This window comes from Sus scrofa, chromosome 10 (genome assembly GCF_054392235.1).
Source record: "Sus scrofa isolate SSC_HxYL_T2T_F1_AM1 chromosome 10, Sscrofa_HxYL_maternal_Yorkshire_Landrace_v2.0, whole genome shotgun sequence".
Lineage (NCBI taxonomy): Eukaryota > Metazoa > Chordata > Mammalia > Artiodactyla > Suidae > Sus > Sus scrofa.
Window position 1 is genome coordinate 49,568,894 of NC_139392.1, and position 8,772 is coordinate 49,577,665.

The 8,772-nt window shown below is 38.3% G+C and overlaps 1 pseudogene; it reads right to left on the bottom strand.

The window, feature by feature from the left end:
• LOC146399387 (olfactory receptor 4D10-like) lies at window positions 1-1,306 on the bottom strand (annotated as a pseudogene).
• Window positions 1,307-8,772: the final 7,466 nt, after the last annotated feature.

The window sequence follows — 8,772 nt, forward strand, 5'->3', positions numbered from 1 at the left end:
TAGTATCTTAGCAGAAATATGAAAATTAATCAAATATAGTTTATTTGATGGACAAACATTTTCAAAGATGGTGAGTGGGGTGAGCTAGCAGTCTATCCTGTGACAGAAGGCACGAGTCTTCCCTTCAGTTTCCTCATGGCCAACATCATCTCGTGGTTCCTCAGGGTATAGATCAAGGGTTTCAACAGTGGGGAGATGACAGTGAAGGTGACAGAGATGGCCTTATCTCTGGGGAGGGCTGTGAAGGGCTGGGTGTAGACATAGATGCAGGGCATGAAGTGCAAGGTCACAGTGACGTGGGATGTGAAGGTAGAGATGGCTTTCCTCCTGCCCTCCTCCTGGTGAGACCTTAGTAATAATAATATGACCAGGTAGGACACCAGGAGGAAAATGAACCACAGCATGGTGAGCAGTTAGAAGTCATCAGCAGCTCAAGCACAAAAATGTCAGTGCAGGCAAGTTTGAGGACATGGAGGACACTGCAGTAGAAAGTGTCAAGGACATTGGGTGTGCAGAAGGGGAGTGGCAGCAAAGTGAAATCTGCACAATGGAGTGGACAAAGCCCCCCACCCAGGAGGCCACTATAAACTCAATGCAACAGCCTCTACTCATGATGGTCATGTAGTGTGTAGTGTAGGGGCTTGGAGATGGCCACATACCGATCTAATGCCATCACTGACAAAGAAAATACATCCACCCCTCCAATAAGGTGGAAGAAGAACATCTGGGTGAAGCAGCCATTGTAGGAGATGGTCTTTCTTGGTGACAAAAGATCTGCCAGAACTTTGGGAGCTGTGATGGAGGAAAAGCACATGTTGGCAATAGATAAATTACAGAGCAAAAATATACATGGGTGTGTGAAGGCGAGACTCACAGGTCTCAGTGATCATGATGAGGAGGTTTCCCTGCAGAGTTGTCATATACACCAAAAGAAAGACAAGAAATAATACCAAGCTCAGTTCTTGCTCTTGGGTTAGGCCAAGGAAAATAAATTCTTTTACAGCAGTGCAGTTCCCCAGCTCCATTGGAACATCTTCTTTTTCTCTTTTGTTTCAGCTACTTTGTATGAAAATACTTGGCTATATGTGTTTTCTTCTCTTTTTCCTCCTCCTCCTTCTCCTTCCTCTAAAATGTTTTCTTCTTCAGCACCATGAGTAGAATTCAGAATCTTTCCCACGTGGTGGTAGTATTCATAATTTGTTGAGCTGTCCAAATATCTAATATAGCAGTCATTTCAGTGATCCAATTACATGATCACATGTGAAGTCTTTCAATAATCCTTTTCCAGTAATACTGTTTTTGGAAAGAATAAGCATTTGTGTTCAGTAGTGATATTTACATAGCCTATTTTATATGGATTTATTTTGGTTTCAAAATTTCATTGTTATTATTTATTTGTTTTTCTGTTCTTTTAAATTGAAGTATAGTTGCTGTACAATATTATATGTTTCAGGTGTACAACATAGTGATACACAATTTTTAAAGTTTATATTCCATTTATGGTTGCTATAAAATACTGGTTATATTCCTTATATTGTACAATATATTCCTGTAGCATATTTTTTGCCTTTTATTAAACATTTTTTATTATGATTTATTTACAATGTTCTGTCAATTTCTGCTGTACAGCAATGTGACCCAGTCATACATATATATATATATACATTCTTTTTTTCACATTATCCCCCATCATTTTCCATCACAAGTGATTATATATATAGTTCTCTGTGCTATGCAGCAGGATCCCACTTAAATTCCATACAAATTTATTGATATCAAGAACTTTCTGAAGGATTCATTCATATTCAAACCATATCTTTGTATGTAAAGATAAAAAAGAGGAGTTCCTGGCATGGCTTGGGGGTTAATGAATCTGACTAGCATCCATGAGGATGCAGGTTTGATCCCTGGCCTTGCTCAGTGTGTTAGGGATCTGGTGTTGCTGTGACCTGTGGTGTAGGTCAAAGACACTTCTCGGATCCTGCATTGCTGTGGCTGTGGCATAGGCCAGTGGCTATAGCTCCAATTTGACCCCTAGCCTGAGAATCTGCATAAGCTGTGGGTGTAGCCCTAAACAGCAAAATAAAATAAAATAAAATAATAAAAAAAGACATGACTCCAACCATTGTGGATTTAGAGTCTACAGATTTAATATTCATAATAGCAAACATTGTGTTTTTCAAGAGGGTTTTATCTTGCTATGATTACAGTGTTGTGTGGTATGAGTCAGTTTCCTTGCTCTTGGCTGTTTTATGTCAGATTTCTTAAAACTTCAGCCTGTTATTTTGTATAGGTAACTTGTTATTTTGATTCCTTTACCCTAAAGAGATTATTTGCTTTATAATTATTTAAAAATATATAAAATTTGCTATTGGAAAACAGATATGTAAATCCAAATCTCAAAGAACATTGTAATTTTTCTTGTGGTTAAAACACAAATGTGAGAGCTACTCTCTTAATAAATTTTTAAGTGCATCATGTAGTTTTGTTAACTATGGCCATGGTTTTGTACAGCACATCTTTTGAACATATTCATCTTGTATAACTGACACAATCCTTGCTTGGGGAGGTGGGTAGAGAATAAAGATGGTGACCTTTCAAGAGGTGGTCCATGTCGCATCAGGCATACTCTCCTCTGCCTCTTTCCTTTTGTGGACTGAAGCTCAAAGGGTGGAGGGAATCACACAGCAGGGATAGACACTGGTATCATTAGCATACTGCCCTTTTTTACATAAGCTGTTACTGACCACTTTTTGGAAATTTTATAATTTTTATTTGTTCCTCCTTATACTTAGCCAGTGAACATTTACTACAATCTTCCAATGTGTATAGGTAAATTGGACCACATGGTCAAAGAGTTTACAGCCTAAAAAAATGATTGATTTGTGCAAATTGATGAATGTAATGCATGATCAAATGAGAAATGCATGATGAAGTGCAGATTTGGGTGGGATAGGGGATGATAGGAGATGTCGATTTTCATCAGTAACAAAAACTATTATATTTAGAGAGCTTACTATATGTGAAGAGGTATTAAAAGTTGATTATTTAATTTTACCATCACCCTTTAGTAAGCATTGTTATTTTTTTTTTGTGTGTGTGTGCATGTATTTTTAGGGCTGTACCCATGACATATAGATGTTCTCAGGATAGGGGTCAAATCAGAAACGTAGCTGCTGGCCTACTCCACAGCTCCAGGCAATGCTGGATCCCAGACCCACTGAGTGAGGTCAGGGATTGAACCTGTGTCCTCATGGATACTAGTCAAGTTTATTACACTGAGCCACAATGGGAACTCCATAAGTACTGTTATTCTTGATTTTCATATGAAATATATTATGAATCTATATTTGGTTGAAGGAAGGAATAGATAGAAATAGGATGGAAAGAAACAGTTTCTTTTTAAAAAGACCTTAAACAGTAACTTTTTAAATAGCCTCTTCACACACACACACACACACACACACACACACACGTAGAGTATAATTTTGTATAACAAAAATGTCTCATGAAGTCTATCTGAAGATAAACATTTGACAGAAAGGGACTCTGAAAGTCATGCCAAATGACCCAAATTTCTGCATTCCTCTTAACACAACATCCTTCTTCCTGATGGTTAACACCCACCTTTGCTGTCTTTATCACTGAGACGATCACCTTGGCTCTGAAACATTGAATATAACTGGGAAATATTAAGATCAAACTATTTATACAAAATCAGTAACAACATCTCAATTTCACTATGCATAACTTTAACCTTGGCTAGATGTTTAATGTATTTACCTCATTCCTTTGATCCTGAAACTCCAAGTACAAATTGTATCCCGTGGGCAGAGGGCCGAACAAAACACTGGTGACATTAATTCTTGAAAATGTGTTTCTGAAGGTAAAGCCCTTTGGAGGACTAAATATCTTAGTGTTGGAGTTCTCTGGTGGCTCAGCCTCTTAAGGACTGGTGTTTTAACTGTGGTGGCTCAGGTCACTGCCGTGGTGTGGTTTCAATCCCTGGCCTGGGAACTTCCACATGCTACAGGTGTGGCAAATATATATGTATGTATTAATCTAATATGTCTATTATCTATCTAAGAATCTATCCCTCTATCTATCTATCTATCTATCTATCTATCTATCTATCTATCTATCATGTATCTATCATCTATCTATACATCTATCTTAGTGTCTTTTCTCCCCTTTCAGGAGAGAAAGGGTAGATTCAAAGAATCACATCTTCAAGACTCTTTCACTGTGTTCCTATGTTATACACAAATCCTTCAGCTTCAGGCCTAATATAAGAATTGGAAAGGAAATATTATTGGACAAGGAAGGGGATGTCAAGTGCCTGATTGTGCTGCTGGTGATGACATTTCAAGAGTTATTAAAAGTCACTGAGACTTGCATATGCACACATGTGCACACACATACACGGACATGGACAATTTTTAATTGGTTTTCAAATTATTTAGAGGCAGTAGGTGAAATCTAGTCCTTTATCCACAGCTCAATCAGAACTTTGTTAAAACATGCCAGCTGCTGTTCCCGAGGGACTAAAAGTGTCCAATTTGTATGGCTTGCAAGGCTCAGAGGACACCATAGACAAGAGAGTTTTAATTATATTACCAAAAACAAAAATGAAGAGAACTGGGCCTCAAATATTTTGTTATTAGTCCACTTTCTCATCACACACAGGATGCTCACAGTCTCATCAGTCTCAGGTAGAGAAACATGACTTAAATGGTGTTTGGGTGTTGAACAACTTTCTTGTTTTCCAACATCCCACTTATATCGAATCTTTCAATTTTGATTAAGTATGTTACTCTGAGATATCTCATACATTAAGCTAGACAAGCATGTTGATAAAGCTGTCCACACAATTATGGAAGTTATTTAAAATTAATTTGATTTATTAAATGGTTTCATCTTATATACTTATATATTTTCACTGTTTCCAGAATGATGGTGGGTTTGGATTTACCTGGTTTTCCATTTCGTTTTAGTACATTAAACTAGTCAACAAAGATAAAAACTACCTTGGACCCAGCCTAAATAAATAAATAAATAAATAAATAAATAAATAAATAAATGGAGGTACAGCAAGTTAAAGGGCTTCTGCACAGCAAAAGACATCGTCAACAATGAAAAGACAACACCAGAATGGGAGAAAATATTTGCCAATCATATATCAGATAAGGCATGTGAAAATTCCCAGGCCAGGGATGGAAGCCATACCACAGCAGCCACTGCTGTGACAAAAAATGTATCCTTAACCTGCTGTGCCGCAAGAGAACACCTCCATTTACTTAAAATGGAGTACATTTTTTACTTACAAAAAATTTAAAATTTTTTGTCTTTTGTCTTTTTAGCCCCGACCCCTGACCTCCCCTCCCTGTGGTTGAACTGGAGCTGTAGCTGCTGGCCCTGTGCCACAGCCACAGTAATGTGGGATTTGAGTTGTGTCTGCAGCCTACACCACAGATCATGGCAACACTGGATCCTTAACCCATTGAGCAAGGCCAAGGACTGAACCTGTGTCCTCATGGATGCTAGTCAGATTTGTTTATGTTGAGCCACGACAGGAATTCTCCCTCCTCCATTTCTTAAATTTTGTTTTTGTTGTTTGTGTTTTTGGTGTCAGATCCCAAAGTATCATTGCCAAACCAATGTCAAGGAGATTTTCCCCTAATTTTTCTTCTAGGAGTTTTATAGTTTCAAGTTTCATGTTTAAATATTCCTCCATTCGAGTGAATTTTTTTGTTGTCATTTTTAATTTTAGGGCCTCACTGGTGGCATATGGAGGATCCCAGGCTAGGGTTGAATTAGAGCTGTAGCTGCTGGCCTACACCACAGCCACAACACCACCAGATCCGAACTGTGTCTACGACCTACACCACAGCTCAATGCAACGCCGGATCCTTAAACCCCTGAGTGAGACCAGGGGTCGAACCCGCATCCTCATGGATGCTAGTTGGGTTCGTTTCCACTGAGCCACACAGGAACTTCCATTCAAGTGAATTTTTGTGAGTGGTGTAAAATAGGGTTCCAATTTCATTTTTTCAATTGAAGTCTTCTGCCGTTTTAAATTTTATTTTTATTATTCATGTACTTATTTTTTAGGACTGCACCTGTGGCATATGGAAGTTCCCTTTACTTCAGACTTATGCTCTATTCCATCCTATACTGAGCCCAGAAAGTGGTGACACCTTAGGGTTGGCCTCTCTTGCCCATGAACCTGAGATTTGTGCATGAGTGTGATGCTAATTCCTAGACTCTTGGGAGAATCAAGTGGCCACCATCCTTTGGCAGGTTCCCCCTCCCACCTCAGCCCCTCTTCCTTGCATCTATCTTTCTCTCCCTCTTCCTTTTCAGCTCCTCTTCCTCTTCATCCCAGGTGAAGCATCCCTCTTGTATTAGTTTTCTATGGCTGCTGTAACAAAATTATCACACACTCAGTGGCTTAAACCAACATAAATTTATTATCTTGCAATTCTGTGGGTCAAAAATCTGACATGGGTCTTTCTGGAGGTTCTAGGGAAGAATCTACTCTCTTGGTTTTTCTAGCTTCTGGCTACCCACAGTCCTTGGCTGTGGGTTCTTCCATCTCTAAAGACAAATACTTCTCACATTGCATTACTCCAACTTTCTCTTCTTTCTTCTTCTTCTACTTTTAAGGCCTTTGTGATGACATTGACCCTACCCAGATATTCTGGAATAACCTTCCTATTTTAAGGTCAGCTCATTAGAAAACAATTCCATTTACAACCACAATTTCCTTTGCCATGTGTTATAACATATTCACAGATTCTGGGTACTAAGATGTAACTATATTGTCTCCTACATCCCCTCATATTCTGTTTCTGTATTTGTTACCTGTCAATCTGAAATCTCCAAACTCTGAATGCTGAATGATTTTTAAGATCATTTAATAGTTAAAATCTGATCTGAACTAATTTTAAGTGGCAAAATTTGATATGAATTAACATGAGGACATATATACCTTTGATCAATTGCGCACAGTGGGAATACTCACCATTTTTTTTTTGCAGAAATTGATTAAAGTGTTTGGGTATTAGAGGCTCCCAATGGGATAAATGATATACTATATAATCTATGCACTGAATTATCTTTTTAAAGCTAAGAAATTTTAAATTGCAAAACCTATCTGCTCCAAATAAATTAAAATAAGGGGACGTGGTTCTGCATAAAGCCTAGAGTATTAAATCCTAGGACACTCTGCTTCAATCATTTCCATTTCCTTTGGCTTCCATAGAAATATAAAGTCAGTTTTGTTTGGTTTTTTTCCTTTTTAGAGCCACATGTGCTGCATATGGAAGTTCCCAGGCCATGGGTCAAATTGGAGATGCAGCTGCCAGCCTACCACAGCAATGGCAAGATCCGAGCTGCATCTGCAACCTACACTACAGTTCATGGCAATTCCAGATCCTTAACCCACTGAATGAGGCCAGGGATTGAACCCTCATCCTCATGGATGCTAATTGGATTCTTCCTGCTGAACCATAAAGGGAACTCCTAAAGTTAGTTTTAAATACTAAAAAACCAAGATTAATTAGAATTTGGTATCATCTTCTTGCATGCATTATTTCTTCCTTTTCTACATATTTGAACACTTACTCATAGCTTCTTAGGGATCAGGCAGTATTCTAGATCCTGGGAATATAAAGAAGAATTAGATCTACTGATTTAAAGTTTTGTGAGGTTTTAAAATGTACAGTGGTAAGAGAAATGATAAAGAAGTACATATAGGAAAAATAAGAGTATTTGTTGGGTTAAACATACATTTTTCCTTTTTCAACTAATCTAACTAGGTTATGTTGAGGCAGTGGTATGAACACAGCAGAAGTAGCTCCAGATTCTAGCCATTGTAGTTATGTACTGGAGCTGTACAAATCAGATGGTGACTTATAGGTCACATACAGTTCTATCTTTCTCTTCCTCTTCCTTTGCAGCATCCAATTCTGATGAAGTTATCCGGGCACAAGGCAAAGGAAATCTTTAAAAGCTAAGAATCTTTACATATACCAAATATTGGTGGGAGGTCTTGCCAGGGTATTTTATAGGTGGGTTGATTAAAAAGAAGGTCTAAAAGGGGAAATGTGGCAGTGGGAGGGATAAATTAAAAGGTTGAGATTAACATACACACCCCTGATACCACCTCACACTAATCAGAATGGCCATCATTAATAAGCCCACAAATAACAAATGCTGGAGGGGGTGTGGAGAAAAGGGAATCCTCCTGCACTCTTGGTGGGAGTGTAAGCTGTACAGCCACTGTGGAGAACAGTATGGAGGTACCTTAGAAATCTATACATAGAACTACCATATGATCCAGCAATCCCACTCTTGGGCATATATCTGGATATAACTTTCCTTAAAAAAGACACATGCACCAGCATGTTCATTGCAGCACTCTTCACAATAGCCAAGACATGGAAACAACCCAAATGTCCATTGACAGATGATTGGATTAGGAAGATGTGGTATATATACACAATGGAATACTACTCAGCCATAAAAAAGAATGGCATAATGCCATTTGCAGCAACATGGATGGAACTATAGACTCATACTGAGTGAAGTAAGTCAGAAAGAGAAAGACAAATACCATATGATATCACTCATATCTGGTATCTAATATACAGAACAAATGAACATTTCCACAGAAAAGAAAATCATGGACTTGGAGAATAGACTTGTGGTTGCCAAGGGAGAGGGGGAGGAAGTGGGGTGGTTGGGGAGCTTGGGGTTAATGATGCAGAC